This window comes from Macaca fascicularis, chromosome 10 (genome assembly GCF_037993035.2).
Source record: "Macaca fascicularis isolate 582-1 chromosome 10, T2T-MFA8v1.1".
Lineage (NCBI taxonomy): Eukaryota > Metazoa > Chordata > Mammalia > Primates > Cercopithecidae > Macaca > Macaca fascicularis.
In genome coordinates, this window is record NC_088384.1 from 25,627,096 (window position 1) to 25,645,593 (window position 18,498).

The 18,498-nt window shown below is 42.6% G+C and overlaps 1 long non-coding RNA gene across 1 annotated transcript; it reads left to right on the forward strand.

The window, feature by feature from the left end:
• The first annotated feature begins 473 nt into the window (after positions 1-473).
• LOC123567217 (uncharacterized) lies at positions 474-8,921 on the forward strand. Its single transcript, XR_006690086.2, has 3 exons — positions 474-850; positions 6,896-6,980; positions 8,241-8,921. It is a non-coding gene; the product is annotated as an uncharacterized lncRNA (long non-coding RNA).
• The last annotated feature ends 9,577 nt before the right edge of the window (positions 8,922-18,498 follow it).

Here is an 18,498-nt window from a genome sequence, read left to right on the forward strand (position 1 = left end):
GGCTGCTGGAAGTTGATAGTTGGGTGGGCATGCACAGAAATGGTAAGTGCAAGGGGCTGTGGCAGGGCACCAGCAGTGTGCACTGGAGATGTGTAAGTATCAACTGCACACGGATTTGGAGAGATGGGGAAGTCTTCCAAGTAGAAGACACTGCTTTTGCATGGACCCTAGGTGGGAAGAAGGAACTTGTCCCCCATCTCATTTATAATAAGCAACTTGTCCCCGATCCTGTTTATAATAAGCAGTAGACCCAGGTTCAAACTGGGGCCCAATTGACTCCAGAGCCTTAATTTCTAAGACTTCCTGTCTCTATTCCAGCAGAGTCCAGCAGGATCCAGAGACAGAAACTGTCAGATCACCCGCACGCCGGCTTCCCGAACCACGATTTAATTACAGCACCAGTGCCAGGGGCTTTGAAAGTCCCAGACTAGGTGTTTAAAACACAGGAAGTAAGAAGGATTTTGCTGTGACTCGCTTCCCCTTCAAGGACTGCTCCTGGGGACACATCAAATCCCCAGCCTCCTTTCATCCTCCTTTTGCTTTTCTAGCTCTTTAGCCGTGGACTGTTTTTTTCTCTTCCAGATAATTATTTACACAGAAGGAGAATAATTAGCAGCCCAGGAAACGCCGCTTTGTTCTCAGCTCTCTGCCCCTGCCTGCCTCTCTTGTCTGAAGTGGGCGCCTCTGCTGGGAAGAGAGACATCAAAGTCCGCGGAGGAGGCTTTACGCAGAGAGGGATTTTCTTTGTCTGGCTGAAAAGCAAAGAAGGACAATCTCGGCTTGTTTGTGTCTCTACCCCCCGACTGCCGCTGTGTCTCAGGCCTGAGGACCTGCCAGTGGCCCTGCAGAGGTTAGAATAACAGATTGCTTTCCTGGGTGGCTGTTTCCCTCTTGGGCTCAATCTCTCTCCCTTGACCCTCTTGCCTTTTGGTCTCCTGTGCGTGAAGGGTGTGTTCTGCCATCTCAGAAAATATCAGAGGTGAAAGAGCATGGCCTCAAAAACACAAACTCAAATGCTTTTGCAGTCAGCAGGTGGTGGGCTGAGTGAGGCAGGCAAGCATAAAATAAGGGAAAGAGGGAGGTGGGGTCTCGGGTGGCTCAGAGAGTACATGCCCCTTCTAAAACCTGTTTGTCATTGCCATGTGGTAATGGGGGCCCAATGTTGCTGACCTCCCAATTTTCCTAAAGAAGTTGGACACCTGAATTTTTTTCTTTTTTTTTTTTTTATTATACTTTAAGTTGTAGGGTACATGTGTACAACGTGCAGGTTTGTTACATATGTATACATGTGCCATGTTGGTGTGCTGCACTCATCAACTCGTCAGCACCCATCAACTCGTCATTTACATCAGGTATAACTCCCAATGCAATCCCTCCCCCCTTCCCCCTCCCCACAATAGGCCCCGGTGTGTGATGTTCCCCTTCCTGTGTCCAAGTGATCTCATTGTTCAATTCCCACCTATGAGTGAGAACATGCGGTGTTTGGTTTTCTGTTCTTGCGATAGTTTGCTGAGAATGATGGTTTCCAGCTGCATCCATGTCCCTACAAAGGACACAAACTCATCCTTTTTTATGGCTGCATAGTATTCCATGGTGTATATGTGCCACATTTTCTTAATCCAGTCTGTCACTGATGGACATTTGGGATGATTCCAAGTCATTGCTATTGTGAATAGTGCCACAATAAACATACATGTGCATGTGTCTTTATAGCAGCATGGACATCTGAATTTTCTTATGACATTTTATGTATTGTAAAATACTGTGAGGGCGAAATGAAACACCAAAAGGAGGTCTGGATCCATCCCCTGACCACCAATTTGCAATGACTGATCGGTTCCAATTCTATCTTCTTACAAATAAGGGAAACAGGATTAGTAACTTAGCCAAAACCACATGTAGGTGATGAGGTCGGACTGGAACCCTAGCCTTCTAGTATGTTATGGCTGTTCTCATCACTTCACAATCAGCATTATGTTATGCAAGGCACACAAATAGTTATCAACTAAATAATTAATAACAATGTTTACTTTATATTGTCACTATTATGTTTTAGCACAATGCTAGGTGCTATGTAGCCTCAGTATATTCATCAGTACGCTTTTGGTTGCAAAGGACAGAAACTCAACTCAAAACAGTTTAAGCAAACAAAGGATAGATTAGCTGCCATATGCAAAGGTGCATGAGCTTTGGGTCACACTCATCATCAGTTTGCTTTGCTATATCACATTCTCTCTTTTTTTTTTTTTTCTTTTTGAGATTGAGTCTTGTTCTGTCGCCTAGGCTGGAGTGCAGTGGCACAATCTCAGCTCACTGCAACCCGCACCTCCCAGGTTCAAGTGATTCTCTTGCCTCAGCCTCCTGAGTAGCTGGGATTACAGGCACCTGCCACCATGCCCAGCTAATTTTTGTATTTTTAGTAGAGATGGGATTTCACCAGGTTGGCAAGGCTGGTTTCAAACTCCTGACCTCAGGTTATCCAACCACCTCAGCCTCCCAAAGTGCTGGGATTACAGGTGTGAGCCACCATGCCCGGCAACCCACATTCTCTTTTTATCACTTACACTTTGCAGAAGTTGAGATGCGAGATAGTTGAATTGGCCACAAAAAGCTCTGAGTTTGCTCCCTCCCATCTGAAAACCCTAGCGGGCAAAAGTCCCAAGAGTTGTAAAGAGTTCCCTGTCCCAAGAGTTCAGCAAAAGTCTCAGGGCTGACCCTCACTGCACCAACTTAAGTCATTGCTCATGCCTAAACCAATCTCTGTGGCTAGGAGGACAGACTGCACCCAAATTCCACAGGTTGAGATTGGAGAGGAGGTGGTTCCCCAAAGGAAAATCAGGGTGCTGTATGGAAAATGAAGACATGACAGACATAAGCCACAGATGTCCATTATAACAGTGTTAATTTCCATAGCAGTTTTGTAAGATAGTTATTGTCCCTGGATCCATGTGACTCACAGGCCCTTTCTACCATGGAGTGAGATACGGGAATAACAACATGTTTTCTACTCAAAGGAAACCATTCGCATTTTCTAAGGCAGTGGTTCTTTTTTTTTTTTTTTTTTTTTTCTTTTGAGACGGAGTCTCACTCTGTCGCCCAGGCTGGAGTGCAGTAGTGTGATCTCGACTCGCTGCAACCTCTGTCTCCTGGATTCAAGCGATTCTCCTGCCTCAGCCTCCCGAGTAGCTGGGATTACAGGCGCCCGCCATCATGCCGGACTATTTTTTTGTATTTTTAGTAGAGACGTGATTTCACCGTGTTAGCCAGGATGGTCTCGATCTCCTGACCTTGTGATCCTCCCTCCTCGGTCTTCCAAAGGGTTGGGAATTACAGGCATGAGCCACCGTGCTTGGCCAGGCAGTGGCTCTTAACTGGAGACAATTTTACCCCCAAAGGGACCTTGGCAATGTCTGGAGACACTTTTGGTTGTCCCAGCTTAAGGGTGCTACTAGTATCTAGTACATAGAGGCTAAGGGTGCTGCAAAATGAGACAACTCACCACAAAGAATTGTCCAGCCCAAAATGTCAATAATGCTGTGGTTGAGAAACCCTGTTCTAAGAGTTTACAACTAAAGAAGTCTCAAGGACATTTATTCAAAGCGGGTAGACGGGCCTCAGTCCTGCCTCCCCCCAGGACCTTGTCCATTTGCTTACCATAGGGTGGGGTAGACAGAAGGATCACAGCAAATCCCACCTGTTGGAAAAGGCATTCCACATGCTGGTGGCCCAAGTGGGTTCAAGCTGGTAGGAAAAAGCTGGCCATTCACGGAGTCAGCTCAAGTTCTAGCAAGCATGATCTGTGGGATTCCAAAGTGTTCCACAGGCACGGCACTGAAGAGATCAGAGAAGGGGGGCATCAGGGGAGTCTATTTCAGTATCCAGCCTCTGTGCTGGGGTCCAGGGCCCAAGAGGACCTGGAAAGACTGAGGCAGGGCTTAAACATCTCAGAGATAGAGACCCAGGCCAAAGTGTCTGAGAAAAACCAGGGCACAGGTGAGGGCTGAGGGAACAGAGGGCAAAGCAGATGCCTAAGTGGAAGATCAGATTACGGGCCAGTGCAGACAAATATCTGAAGTCAGCCCCAAGGCATGGGTGCAGCAGAGGCTTAAATATGGCCCATCTGTAGGCAAGCTCGGTCCTTCATGCTGAGGAGCAAGTGTGGGTGAAGGTAAATCCTTACAGGTGTAGAAGGGAACAGGCATGCACAGGTTAAACCCAGGCATATCTTGATTAGTAGAAAATCCAGCCAAGACTTTAAAAATGTATTGTATGTGTATATGTCTGTGGATATGTGTGTGTGCATGTTTATATTTGTGTATGTATGTTTATATGTTTCAGTGTCTGTGCATTTACCAAAAAGCATATGAAGTGGCTCTCAATCTAAGACACCCCGACACGTAGTGGGTGATCAATAACTGCTTTGCTGAATGATAGTAAAGTACACTGAGTACAAAGCTATTATTGTCTATAAAGTTCAGAGGCTAATGTTTCTCTAGGATCAGCAAACAAAAAAGATGTTGATGCTGAATTGACTATCTCATCTCAATGGTTTGTTAATTCATTCAATCGTTGTATTATTTTCTAATGTAAGCACCTACTTCGTGTTCCGTGCCCTGCTCCTACTGAGCATATAGAATAATGAACAAGACAGGCACATTTTTTTTTTTCCTGGAGTTTATGGATGAGTTGGGGAGAAAACCCTAAAGATATGTTAATTGTTTAACTGATGGCCGCTGTCCTTATTAGCAACTGTTAGTTCATCTTAATGGAGTTGGTTGGGTTTGCAAAGAGAGAGAAAATTTACTTACGTCCACCATATTTAAAGGATTGTCTTTGGTATAATCCTTCCTCCCCCGATAAAAACTACTCTTTGATGTCTTAAGATGCTATAATAGACTTTACGCTACCAAATCAAGAAATAAATGATTAGGAGAAAGAAGAGCTTTAATTGCTATCATACTATTTTTAGTTCTTAACCCTTTATGGTTTGAGCTGGAACCTATAGTCACAGTTTTCCCAGGTGGCGACTGGGAAGGCTAATGGTTGAAGGAAAACATAGACATTCCAGCAAAATGGTGTTTAGTGTTGAGGGGCAAACTTTGGATTTTGGAGTGGAGTAGTTGGGATGGCTGAAAAATGGGAAATAGAGTCAGTCCCATGTTGATCAGAGATGGAAACCAGCTAACCATCCCTATCTGATGTGCAAAGAGACCTGGACCTGAGTCAGGCATCTCACATTCAAGCCCTGACTGCCCGCTCTGGCTACCTGATATTGGGCACTTTTGGTCACTTTGTATTCTGGGCTGCCTCGATGATCTCCTCTGAAAAATGGGGCTAATCATCTTCTCCTGCTCAGAGGGTGGTTTGAGCATCAACAAGATTGTTTGTGGAAGCTCCTTTCCAATGTTGAGGGGCGTTCAGCATACGAGGTAATATTTTCATTGTTCTCTTCACACATCAGGTTATTCTCATTTCTGCCACTTGTTTACACCTGTACTCTTGGCACTTCTACCATTCCACATGAGTAATTTCTGAATTAAAACTGCTTCTCAGCTGGAAGACCTTGGAGTCTCCCATTTATTCATCTGACTATCATTCAAGTTAACATATGTTGTTTTCTAGTTGCACCAAGTAAATCATTCCAGGGCTGGAATCAATGATCTTTGGTGTTGGAACGGTCTAACAGCAGAGAAGATGGAAATTTAGGGCACATGTAGAATCATGGCATAATTTAAGAAGAGGCAAAGGGCTGGGTGACCATTCCCTGAAGGCCCCATCTAGTGGGTTCACACAACACCAAGATCCAGGATGTCGATACTGCGATCTGGCTTTGGAAAGATGAATTATGGATGGGGTCTACCCTGTGTTCCTGTCTTGCTCCATCTGTCTTCTCCCGTTCAAGCCCTGATTTCTATATGGCCTTCTGTCTTCAGGGGACCTCGAGTGGGTGGGACAGAATGCCAAGCACAGGGCCTGGCCTTGGGGATTGCATTCTAAGGATTCAAAGCCAGCAGGTGGATTCTGACCCAAGGTAGCATGGCATGTAGTTTGAGCCAGAAGAGGCTGTGTTTTCTCCATCTATTAGCTAGGTATGTTTTATTTGTGAGAGACAAAAAGGTGAACTCAAACTACCTTAAGCAAAAATAAAAAGATTAATACTAGTAAAATAAAAATGGAGTGGTAGGACTCCCTCATGTAACTAGGGAGTCAAAGGAATGGAGCCAGTTTCGGACTTCACTGGGTCCAGGGGCTCAGGAAATATTGTCAGGATTCTGCTTTCTCTCTAGCTGTCAATTCTGTTACGGCTCTTGGCTTGGTTTCTGTTCCAATAGCTTCTCCATACCTGATACCCATTAGACCCCTGGCCTACTAATATTCTAGCAACTTAATAACCCCAGTGAAAGAAAGAACAAGTTCTTCCTGAAATCCTTGTCAGAAAAGTCTCCCTAAGGACTCTGGTTGTCCCAATTTAGATACCTTCCCATCCTCAGTCAATCACTGGGGACACAACTGGATGACATCACACCTCTGTTGCTGAAGGTGATGGCAGGAAGGTCAGTCCCACCCATACCAGCTGGAAAAGGTCTCTGACTCAAGAACGATATCCTGTCACCAGAAGAAGAGGGTAAAAGAAAGATGGAATCTGGACAGACAAAACCAACAAACATTCATCATATCGAATAATGTTTCATGGATCCTAAGCCCCATGAGATGATCCACACACAGAGAAGAAAAGTTCCATGCTCAACTTAGCTTTGAAAACACTGCCATCTCAATTCCCTCTTATTCTAAAGGCTCTGAGAAGTCCTGTATTGAAGAGACCCTCTTTTAATTTGTTTAATCCAGTATTTTCTTAAATGTTTTGACCATTGATTTTTTTTGTTTTGTTTTTCAGGATCAAGTTTTAAATCATGGAAAAATGATGGACTAGGAAGGGCCAGGATTCAAATGTTGAGAGCATCAAAACCAAACAATCTGTGGTAAGAGTGAGGTTGGGGTTATTACACTAGGCTGGAGTTGGGCAGAGGTGTGTTGGGAGGGTGGGCAGTGTGGAAACAAGCAAAGAGCATCAGCAGAATAACATTTCTTGGTGGTAGGGGCACAGGAGCTGAGAGCTATGATAGTGCCACCTCCTTGGGGTCCCATCTTACTCTGAGCAGGAGAGAGATATTGGAGAATGGAGATGGATATTCATCTGGTGACAGTAGAGAAGCCCATGATTCTAGCAAGGACTCCTCAGCTAATGAAGCTGTCTGCTCCAATAATTTGGAAGAACACAGCCACCCAGTATTCAAAGCAAAACTCCAACAGCCCCATCAAGGTGGAAAACAGAAAGCTGACCCTAACAGGACTTTGGTGCTCCAGCCAGGATGCAGGGTCAGGACCTGGACCTGTCAGGATCCAACCAACAAAACAGAAACAAATCTATGGATTTAAAATCAGGAATTTGATAAAAGAAACTGGTTATACAGGGGATGGAAGGGCTGAGGAGTTTACTTACAACCATGGGATATCACAGAGAACAGTACAACCGGAAGCTCCTACCACCTTCTGGCTGGAGGGTCAAAGGACAGAGTTACTGGAGTCCGGGGTCTGGGGTTCCTCAGCAGAAGCTGGCACCACAGGGGGCCAGGCCAACAGTAGCTGGGGCTACAGAAGGTTCACAGTTGCCACTGGAGAGGCTGACTGAAGAGTGTGTGTGTGTGTGTGTGTGTGTGTGTATGTGCGCACACATATGTATATGTGTGTGTATGTGCGCACACATATGTATATGTGTGCGTATGTGGTGTGTGTATGTGTGTATATGTGTGTTCATGTGTACATATATGGTATGTGTGTGCATGTGTGTATGTGTGAATGTATGTGTGTATGTATGTGTATATGTGTGTATATGTGTATATGTAAAACTGTGTGTATGTGTGTATATATGTTTATATGTGTATATCGTGTATATGTATATATGTATGCATGTGTGTATGTTTATGTGCTTATATGTGCATATGTGTATATGTATAAATGTATGCACATTTGTGTGTCTACGTATGTATATGTATATATGTATGCTTGTGTATGTATGTATGTGTGCATGTGCATATGTATGTACATATATGTATGTGTGTATGTGTATAAATGTGTGGATGTGTGTTTGTATAGGTATATTTGCGTATATGTGTGTGTGTGTACACATATCTGTGTATATGTATATACGTGTGTGTGTGTTTAATCTTTTCCCTCTTTAGTCTACCGTCGGTATCTGCCATTGCTGAATCCAGACAGAAGCCAGTTGACCCAGGAGCTTCAAACACACCTGTGGAAGACAGCTCCTTTGCAATTTCCTGCATTGCAGAACAGAGCAGGGAAAAGGTCAGGAGGTCATGGGCCAGCAGAACCCAGCTTCAAAACACAAGGTTAGGTGGTTTCCCTGATGTTTCCCCAAATCAGGGATTGGCGAACTGTTTCCTATCAAGAGCCAGGTAGTAAATATTTTAGGCTCTGTGAGCCATTCAGGCTATTTGGTCTGTGCTGCAGCTACTCAAATCTTCTGTCGTAGTTCAAAGCAGCCATAGACCATATGTAAACAAATTATGTGTTCTGATGAAACTGTATAAAAAGGAGTGAGTAGAATGTGGCCCACAGGCCATAGTTCCCTGATCCCTAGAGAGCTCACTAAAGGATGCTGGGGATGTACGAATGCTTTCCTTCTTTCAAGAGGAACAGAATCCTGTATTGCACTGATCACAAGGCTAATAAAATAATCATTTAAAAAAACATTTTTATGCTTAAAGTTGTTTCCCCCAGAATTCTGATTAGCAAAGTCTGTCCTCAGCTGTCACAACAATCTACCACATTATTCTCACATGTGTCTTTAAGATGCGCCAACATGTTGCAACCCAGTCCCGTATACCTTCTCCAGCCTTTCCCAGGACAGCATGCAATTTCTTCTTCCAAGAGCTCCAGGCGCAAGGGAAATGTGAACAACAGGGGGTTGATTTTGAATTGTACGTAATTAACCACCAGTCAAGGGCTGATCTCTCATTGCAGAGGCTAATTCTGTCTGTGGAATTGTGAGACTAATTCTATACAATGCATTCTTGGGGTTAGAAGATGGAGTTTGGAGGGCAGTGGCAACATGTTCAAGTGGAAATTGATCCAAAGTGGTACAGACAGCTGCTTAGCCTAGGAAGACACCGTCCTCTTTCCCAAACTCAGGGCACCGTCAATGTGCGCCTGAGCTCCCCTTGCCTATGAAAGGAGCTTCGTTCTAAATTTTGACACATTCATGACATAGAATTTCTCCCTTGATGAAAAACTTCTCCAGAAAACTTTCATTTCTTAGAATCCCAAAGTGGAAATGCCTATCCCAGCATTTACATCGTTCCTCTTTTCCCACCCTGGAGTTGGGCTGTTCTATACCTAATAACTCACACAATCTCCATCTCACTCACTCTACATTTGGGTCCTCTTCCCTTAGTTCTTTTGACTCCATTTGCTAATGCTTCCAAGATCCATCATCCCAGGAGCCATTGCCCTTAAAGAGGTAAAGTAACAAGCAAGATGACACAGACTTGTTTGGCTGGAAGAGTCTTGACAGAATTTGCTGACCACATGGCATTCACCACTTCCGTCTGGGAGTCAGAAAATGTCCTTGTCCAAGTCTACTTCAGAGTAGGAAGTAGTCCCAAAGGTTTGGAGGGGCCTATATTATATTGTCCTTTTCTCCCAATTCTATAACTTTTTCTTTTACCATGGTCACTTATTTTAAAAAGGTGAAGAGGCAAAAAGAAGAGCTATCTTAATCAGAAGTGTTGATATGCAATAATTAATACTTTTTACCTGCTCCATCCACCCCTAAATTTCAGCTTTGTCCATGTCTTAGTCCACTTAGTGTTGCTATAACGGAATTCCTGAGGCTGTGTAATTATAAAGAAAAGAGGATTTTGGGGCTCATGGTTCTGCAGGCTGTATAAGAAACATGGAGCCAGTATCTGCATCTGGTGAGGGCCTCAAGCTGCTTCCACTCATGTTGGAACACTAAAGTGAGTGTGTGCCGAGATCCCATAGTGAGATAGGAAGAAACACAGAGAGGCAGGGGAGATCCTAGGCTCTTTTTAACAACCAGCTCTTGAAGGAAGTAATGAGTGAGAACACACTCATTACCATGAGGACAGTGCAAAGCCATTCATGGGGAATCTCTCTCTTTGACCCTAACACCTCCCACTGGGCCCCACCTCCAGTTTTGGGGATCAAATTTCAACATGAAATTTGAGGAGATAAACATTCAAACTATTGCAGTCCCTGAAGCACAGTGGATACCGCATTTTCTCTCAGCTATCAATCTTAGTGTCCCTTCTTGTCAAATTACACTTCAACCCCACCCTCAGCTTCATGCATTCACACATTTCTCTTGAGTTAATGTCTTCTCCTATTGACTGGCCCTCCAGCAACCACCTTCTCCCACTCACATTCTCACATCCCATCCCCTCAAGGTGGTCCCTATCCCTACTCTCATCCTGGTTGATCTTGATTTTGTGAGCAGGTTATTAGTATCAACTCATGATATTGCCTATCTGTCTCCAAAAATCACTGGCATTAGAAGTTGGTCTGCCCTAGTACTTTGAAATAAATTACTTTGGACTGAAATAATTTTCTGATAGTGATAGCATTTTTGAAAGCAGACATTCATTTATGCTTGTTTTACATCATTTTGAGGACCTTGAACAGTGTTGCATATGGTGCCGATAGTGAATAAGATTTGTCTCATTTGCCAATTCTAATTGATTGGGAGTGCCTGCATGGAGCCACATCCAGGTTCAGCAGGCAAGAGTTCCACGATCAATTAGTAATGTCTGCCATGGCTATATGGTTATGAGGGTGAGGACATGCTTGCTACTTATCTGCTCTCCCTCTGATAAGTGTTCAACTATTACTTGCTGAAGCTGAGTGTGACATAAAGAGCTCAGAACCCAGAATTTTAAAAACTGGCATTTAAAATTAGTGTTACCGCTAATTAGCTAGGTCGATACTGAGCAAGTTTCTAGTCCTCTGTGGGTCTCCATTATCTTAACTATTAAGGGAAAAGTTGAGACCAAAACAGCAATACTTAGCCTAAAGCCTCCAACCTTGCAAAAGCTTGTGAAGAAATTGATGGGCATTCCCCCAGATGAGTGTCAATATTTCAAAAAGACTAATAGAAAAACTGTAGCATGGCTAAGAATAACTTCTTTGTAAAGGCAATGTTCTTTTGAAGCTAAATCTAAAAAAAAGAAAAAAAAAATAAAGAATGACTTTGCGATCAGATAAACCTGAGTTTTGAACCTAGTTGGGTAAGTTACAGAACTCCTCTGTGCCTCTGTTTCCTGAGTTGTGAAATAAAGACAACTCTATGACAGTCTCATAAGGATTAAGTAAGATAAGCATTGTAAATCCCTCATCTGGGCTTTAGTAAGCACCCAATAAAATCATATAATTATTGATATTATGATTATTTTAGATGAGACAGGCCACTTATCTTTTACAGGCATTGTATTAACTGAGTGATCATTCGTTATATAGATCTGTGGTTATTCTGTGGGAAGCATATCCTTTTTTTTAGATGATCAGAGCAGTTTAGTTTGCTGGCTGCATCCTTTAGAACAAGAGGCCCTAGGGAAAGAGAGGAATATATCAAAGAGTCTTCTGATGTGGAAAAGGCCGGGAACCCGGGGGATGGTTGTCCTCTGAAGCCCTTTCTTATTTTGAACGTCTGCACTCCTCCAAATGCCAGAAATGTGTCTCTACAGGGCTTGGTACACAGGCAGCTTTCCTGATGGGAGGTGAAGCCATTCTGAGATTTTCTGTACTGTTCTGTGACTTAGTGTACAGTTCACGTCCCCTGTCAGGCCAATTACCGACTTAAAATGTTGTTAGGAAAAGGCAGGCATGTTCATTATGTAGCAGCGAGCACTGGGGCCCACTGGTTTTCTATTTATGCTGTTTGTAAAAGCCATTCTTTCCTAGTCCTTTGACTGTGCATGTCACCAAAAGGCTCCCAAATCACAGATTCTTCCCTGGTAGCTGTCCATCTCCCCTTTTTCTGCCCATCCATCACCTTCTTCCACTCTACAGGGGTCGGGCAAGACAGGAATTGCAGGGAACGAAGAGTTGAGTAGGAGCGGATGTTGTTGTTGGCAGAAATGTTACTTCCTGTGAGAAGGAAGAGAACAGAATAAAATGAGGGAGGAATTAATTGATCAAGTTAGATTCTTGTGGCTAAGATTGATGGGAGATCACAGGATGCCATACCTTGGTTAATTTCAATGAAGAACTTGAAACCATCAAATAAACCAACAGGTCTCCTTTGTGGAAGGTAGACAGGACCAGGAGTGAGGATACCTGGGTTCTACTTAGGGCCCGTTTGATCTTGAGCGGGGCATCAAACCTCTCTAGCTTCCAACCTTTTCTTCTGCAAATTGAAATTGATGGGTAAGATTTTCATTACGTTTCCATCCAGCACCTATAATTCATGGATATTTTATTTTATGAACCAAAAGTGGTTGAGAAGCTGAGTTCTTTGGAGGGTTCCTATTTTGGCTTTATATAGACCCCGTCTCAGTACTTACAAGAGCTCAACCAGTTATAGCTGACTATTTCAAAAATTTGCATACACTTTGGATAAATCTATATTTGTTGGAGGACAGAACTTAAAACTTCAGCAACCTGGAATAGTATTTATTCATCTGGTCAATCAATCTTTCTTTAAAATTCTATAATAAATATTTTATTGCAAGAAATACATACATAGGCACTTTTTTTTATTAATCCAAGTCTGTTATCAATCAGGAAACAGATTAATGCTTTTGCTTTGCTTTTCCTAAGCAAGCAGAATGAGCTCATCTCAGGCATAGGATTAGTTCCTTCAGCAGTGTGCAGTCTTTCTTGCATCTTCAAGCCAGTTTGACATCTGAAGTCATTGCCTCATTAGGTGCCTGCTGTGTGCTAAACCAGTCTTTTACTCTCTCCTACATTGGCTCTCCTAATTTTGTTTTTCTTTATTTTCTATCTCTCTCTCTTTCAAAAAAATCACTTGCTATTAAGTATAGGGCACAAGGTTTCCAGAAGGAAGCTTAGGAAGCCTAGATTTCTTGATAAGGTAAAATACAACTCCTGTCCCTCCTGCCTCTCCTCTTGCCTCCTGATAAACCAGAAAGATATAGAGTTTCAAAGTGGTTTGCTCCCTTTTCAGACACCACTTTCCATGATGGCTTTTCCCCTCTAATGCAAAGGGAATTGTTTTCCTTTCTCAAAAGAGAAAGCACCCCCTTTTCAGGGAAGCCATCAGCATCCCAGTATTTACTGATTTAAGATGACAATGGTCTCCTTAGCAACCTCATTCTCACCGGATTAGACAGGCCCTCTTCAATGCTCCAGGTCTTGCAAATCCCAGCCAAGACCAGAACATGGCTCTTTCCAACATTGGCAAACGGAATATAATGAGGTTATATTTAAAAGCCCGAGATAGATGATAGTTTCTCCCCAAGTAGCAAAGGAAGGTTGTCATGCTACAGAGTGATCCTCTTTAACCAAGGGCTTGGTGGATAGAGGATCATATCAATCCTATCCTTAAATGAACTTAGTGTTTTAAAGAGAAAAGACACCAGGCTCTATACAATGCTTACCTCTCAGCTTTTGGTTGAAGCTGCAGATAATAATAAACAAAAGCTCCCAGTGTGGTGTCTGGCACACAGGAGGTAGTCACTAATGAAGCCTGAGGGCTGTGAAGATCTACTAGACTGCGCTGGCTAATAAGACAGGGGGCCAGTCTGCTTTATTCAGCATCGATGTTTAGCATGCTGCCTGATGCTTAAAAGTTTACGTTGCTTAAATGCACTTCATATCTGGGATCCTCAAGATCCCAGATGAGTTCAATCACATCATCACCCCATGTTTCACAGATGAAAAATGAGACTCAGAGCCACAGTCTCTGGACTAAGGTTCCACAGTCAGTGGCAGAGCCAGGCTGTGTCCCCAAGTCCCATCACTCTAGACCACTCCATTAAACTGTCTCTATAAACAGTAGCTCTTTGTCTGGGCTCTGTGAGGAAAAAAATCAAGGCTCAGTTCCTCTCCAGTGCTCTCAGCTCTGTTTATCAACCAACTTGGAAGAAGCAATTGCAATGAGGAGATTCCCCTCAAGGAACATACAATGTCCTTGTTGCTTTGGAATTTTGTAACTCCACCTCATCCCGTGCTCCCTGGAAGGTGCCTACAAATTTGAAGCTTGAATGATCCCAGGTTCAACACAGCTCGTTCTCATTCACGGAGGAGAGCTCATTTTCTGTTGCTTCTCTAACATATGTTTATCCAAATTAATCATAGTAACAGGGGACTGTACATCCCTGGCATGGGGCTCTGCTGCCTGGGCAGATTTTCTTGGCAGGGAAACTGAGCGGGCACACAGAACTTGCAAAAGGGGTGGGCTCAGAGCTAATTTAATTGAGCTCCGGTAAGAAACTGTCAGCCCCTTTCCACAGGGCAAGGATTATGGAATAAGAAGGAGGTAAAAATGCAGAAAGCAAGTGATACAACACGACTCTTTCCTGGGGCTGCAGGATTTATTCATGATCCTGGGACTCCTTGCTCTGGGCTGATGCTAAGCAGTGGCCTGGGAAAATAGCAGTCACCCAGACTAGAAACCCCAGAGGCATCCAGGAATCCTCTCTTTTTCTCAACCTCCACATCCAATTGGTTTCTAGGTCCTTTTGTAGCCCCTCCTCTTGGCCTGAGTTCACCCGTTCTCATCAGTTACCTAGACTTTTTCATCAGTGTTCCCATTGTCCCCCCAAACCCTCCCAGTTCCCCTTTCTGTTGCGTCATCTCTTTTGCAGCTGGTATGATTTTCTTAGAAGGGAAATCTACTCAAAACCCATCAAAGATTTCTCATGTCTTTATCATAAAACCAAATCTGGAAGCCTGGCATTCAGATCCCTTCATAGCTAGTCCGGGTCTAATTCTGTGGTCTCATCTCTTGGCACCTGGACTCAGTCTTCTTGAGCATCAGTAGACTTCCTCAACTCCATGTCACTGTGTCTTGTTTCTTTTATCTACAATTGCACTCCAGCCCTGATCGCCCTTATGCAAGTCCTAGTAGTTAATATTTCATTGTTTCCCAAGGGACACAATCTAGCTCTTTAGGAAAATTTTTAGGCAATCATGAATTTGGGGTTCACTACCAAGGGGCTCAAACATATATTTGAGGACAAATGAAGAACACCCTTGCATTAATATAGATTACAGTAATAAGACAGTGACCAGGATGATAGGGGATTCAAGCACAGGCTTTTGAAATAGACACGAGTGTAAGTTCCAGCCCGGGCACCAGCCATGAGGCCAGGAGTAAAAAATGCTGAACCACTTTCCTCTGTTTTTTCCTCTGTAAAATAGGCATAGTAATATTACCTACCTTATTTTTTAATTAGGTAAAACATCTAATGCTATATCTTTTGCAGAAATGTGTTTAACAAATAGTAGCAGTGATGATGAGGATGGTTGATGATGATGATAGTGATATTAGCATAATCCAAGCACATTTTGGAGTACTACATGGTCCAGTTTTGGAGGAATGTGACATTCAAAGAATCAGTCCAGCAGCCAAAATGCATTTCCACTATTTATCTTAAAAAGACACAATATAACTCACAACACATGTTTAAAGACCCCTTTTTCAATACCTCTTATCCTTCCATACAGTAGCTATTTCAAAGTGATTCCCTTCCTAACCGCTCCACAATTCTCAACTATTAATCAAAAACTCAGCAAGCTGCCAACTTTCCCTCTTCTTTCTTTCCTGTTCTTTTTATCTGTGGAATAAATCTTTCCACACCCATCCATTGGTTCTCATCCCTCATGAGTTTTGCTTTTTGCATAATAAATGTCTGGTGGGGATAATGAGAATGCTGAGTGAACAATGAAAACATTTTCCTTAGTATGGGAAGGGAGAGAAGGGATGAGAATATACATCCACTAATCCCAGTGTTTCTGTTAAAACAGCAACAGACCAACCTGTAAAATAACACAAACACTAAATTGGTGAATTGCCACCATTATCTTTGGTAAACAGTGCAATAAATTGGGATGACCTTTCTTAGTCGACAAGAAGATAATGTATGAAATTATCAATACCATCTCAAAACAACCTGCAGCCAAGTTAGAAGGAATCCCATCCTCCAACCTGTGCCTTTAACCCTTAAAAAGCCAACCCACAAAACAGCCAACAACAGACGCTGGGGAGGTTTAGAATAGTGAAAAACCACACCCAATTTTCATTCTAGTAAGTTCTACTAAAGCAACAAAAAGAAAAATACACATTTCAACATAGCACTTGCTTTTAAAAATTTCTTCCACAAATGACCTCAAACATATATCCAAAGATACATATGCAAGGATATTCATTACAACATGACAGAAGCAAAAGACTGAAAACAATCCAAGGATTCATCAAGGAGGACTGGTTAAAAAATGATGGTACATTCATGCAATGGCATATTATGGTGGTATTTTTCTGCTGATACAAAAAAATCCTCAAAATACGTTTTTAAGTGCAAAAAGTAATGTGTAGAAACATTTATTTAATATGCTCAAATTTGCGTTTGTGAAATTCACACAAACGCATACATTTGTAAGACATACACCTTTAAAAAATTGTGCATTTTATATTTCTGCTTGTCCATGCATTAAAAATATATCAGGAAAGATAACAAGAAATCACTGGGAATGAATATCCATGGGAAAGAGGGCCAGGGGTAGAAGTAGGAAGGGAACATTTTTCACTGCATGTCTTTTTATACTTCTTTCTTCACAGGCAAGTCTTACTTTATAATGAAACTTTTTCTTTTCAGGAAGAAAATCGCAGTCACTTGGAGTCAGACTTGAATTCAAATCCCATCTCTTTCCTTATTAGCTATGTAACTTGGCGAAGCATTTCACTGCTGAGACCTCTGGTTTCTCACTGTAAAATGGGACCAATTACCCATAACTTGTCTGGCTGTGAGACTACGTACCTAAAATACCTAGCATGCATCTACAAGATAATAGGTACTCAATAAATTGTAGTTTTCTGCTTTGATCAATGTCTTGAAGTCTTACTCGCCATGTAAGTACTAAATATGTAACACTCACTTTGTTCCTGCAGGTGACCTGTCTACTGACCTTGCATCTTTATCTCCCTCTCGCTCAGAACCATGCCTGTCCTTGAACTTAATAGATTGTCAAGTTTACCTTCAATACTTGCTTCTTAACATCACTTATAATTCTTTCCAGCAATTTTTCTCCCCAACCTCATCCAACCTTTTATCCTACAAATAGGATCTACTTGCTGGTGGACCATCTCAGGGTCCCTCATCACTACTCATAAGCAATAATAACAATATCTAATATTTATTGGGCATTTTCTATGTGCCTGCCACTGTTCTAAACATGTAATTCATCTAAATACCTGGAGAAGTAAGGACTATTAGTATCCTCACTGTACAGATAAGATAACTAAAGGTGAAGCATAGTGGGGTTAAGAAAGTTACCAAGAATGGGGATGTAGCAGAGCTGTGTTGTTCATCTGCCTTCTATATTCCTACGTACCCTGTTGAGAAAATTCAAATACTATAAGACCAGGAGATCCTCAGCCTATCAGTGCCATTTAATAATGATACATCCCCATCCTCGTCTGTTCAAATAGCTTTGTTATTCTCTTCTCTAACGTCCCTCCACCCAACACCCGCAGAAGTGACTGCAGAAGGCAACCTTGGAACACTCCTCTAGCCCAGTACAGAGGCATGGCTGAACTCTGAGAACACTTCTGGTCTGCAGTCTGTATACCAAAATTCCCAAGGCAGCTACCTTGTCCCCATGATGACAGGGCTTCTATTGAACACTGATCCCTGCACGACACACTTTCGGTGTGTCATTATGACACTGTCAGTGCATCTGTGAGTCTGTATCTGGCCACAGATAAATGGCTTCCTTTTCCCCACACTGCCAACTCATATTTAGGTAGTGATTCTGTGGGAGAAATTAATGACGGCTCATCAGTTTCCATGCACCCATTGCCACAGCCTGATGGCTGATGTTCACCCTAGTTTACTTGTTTCATACTTTAATTTCTCACCAGAGATCAATCGTGCTGTTTTTCTGAGGCCATTTCTTGTAAGAATTGAAATCAATTGAAGCGTTGACTCTGAATCACTCTGTAAGGACAGCTGTATTTTAAATTTTAGAAGCTCCAATGTATTGAGTCTGCATTTTGACTTTGCAATGCAAACGAAAGTATGCTGTTATTTTGTACTTGTTGTATACCAGCCACTGTACCTAGCACTTAGCATACATTTTTCCACTGAATTCTCGGGGCAGATACTATGATTATAGATGTGGAAACAGTGGCTTAGAGAGGTAACAGGATTTGCCCAAGCCCACTCAGAGGTATGGTCAGGACACAAACTCAGGCCTCTGGAGTCCCGGCCCAGTGATTAT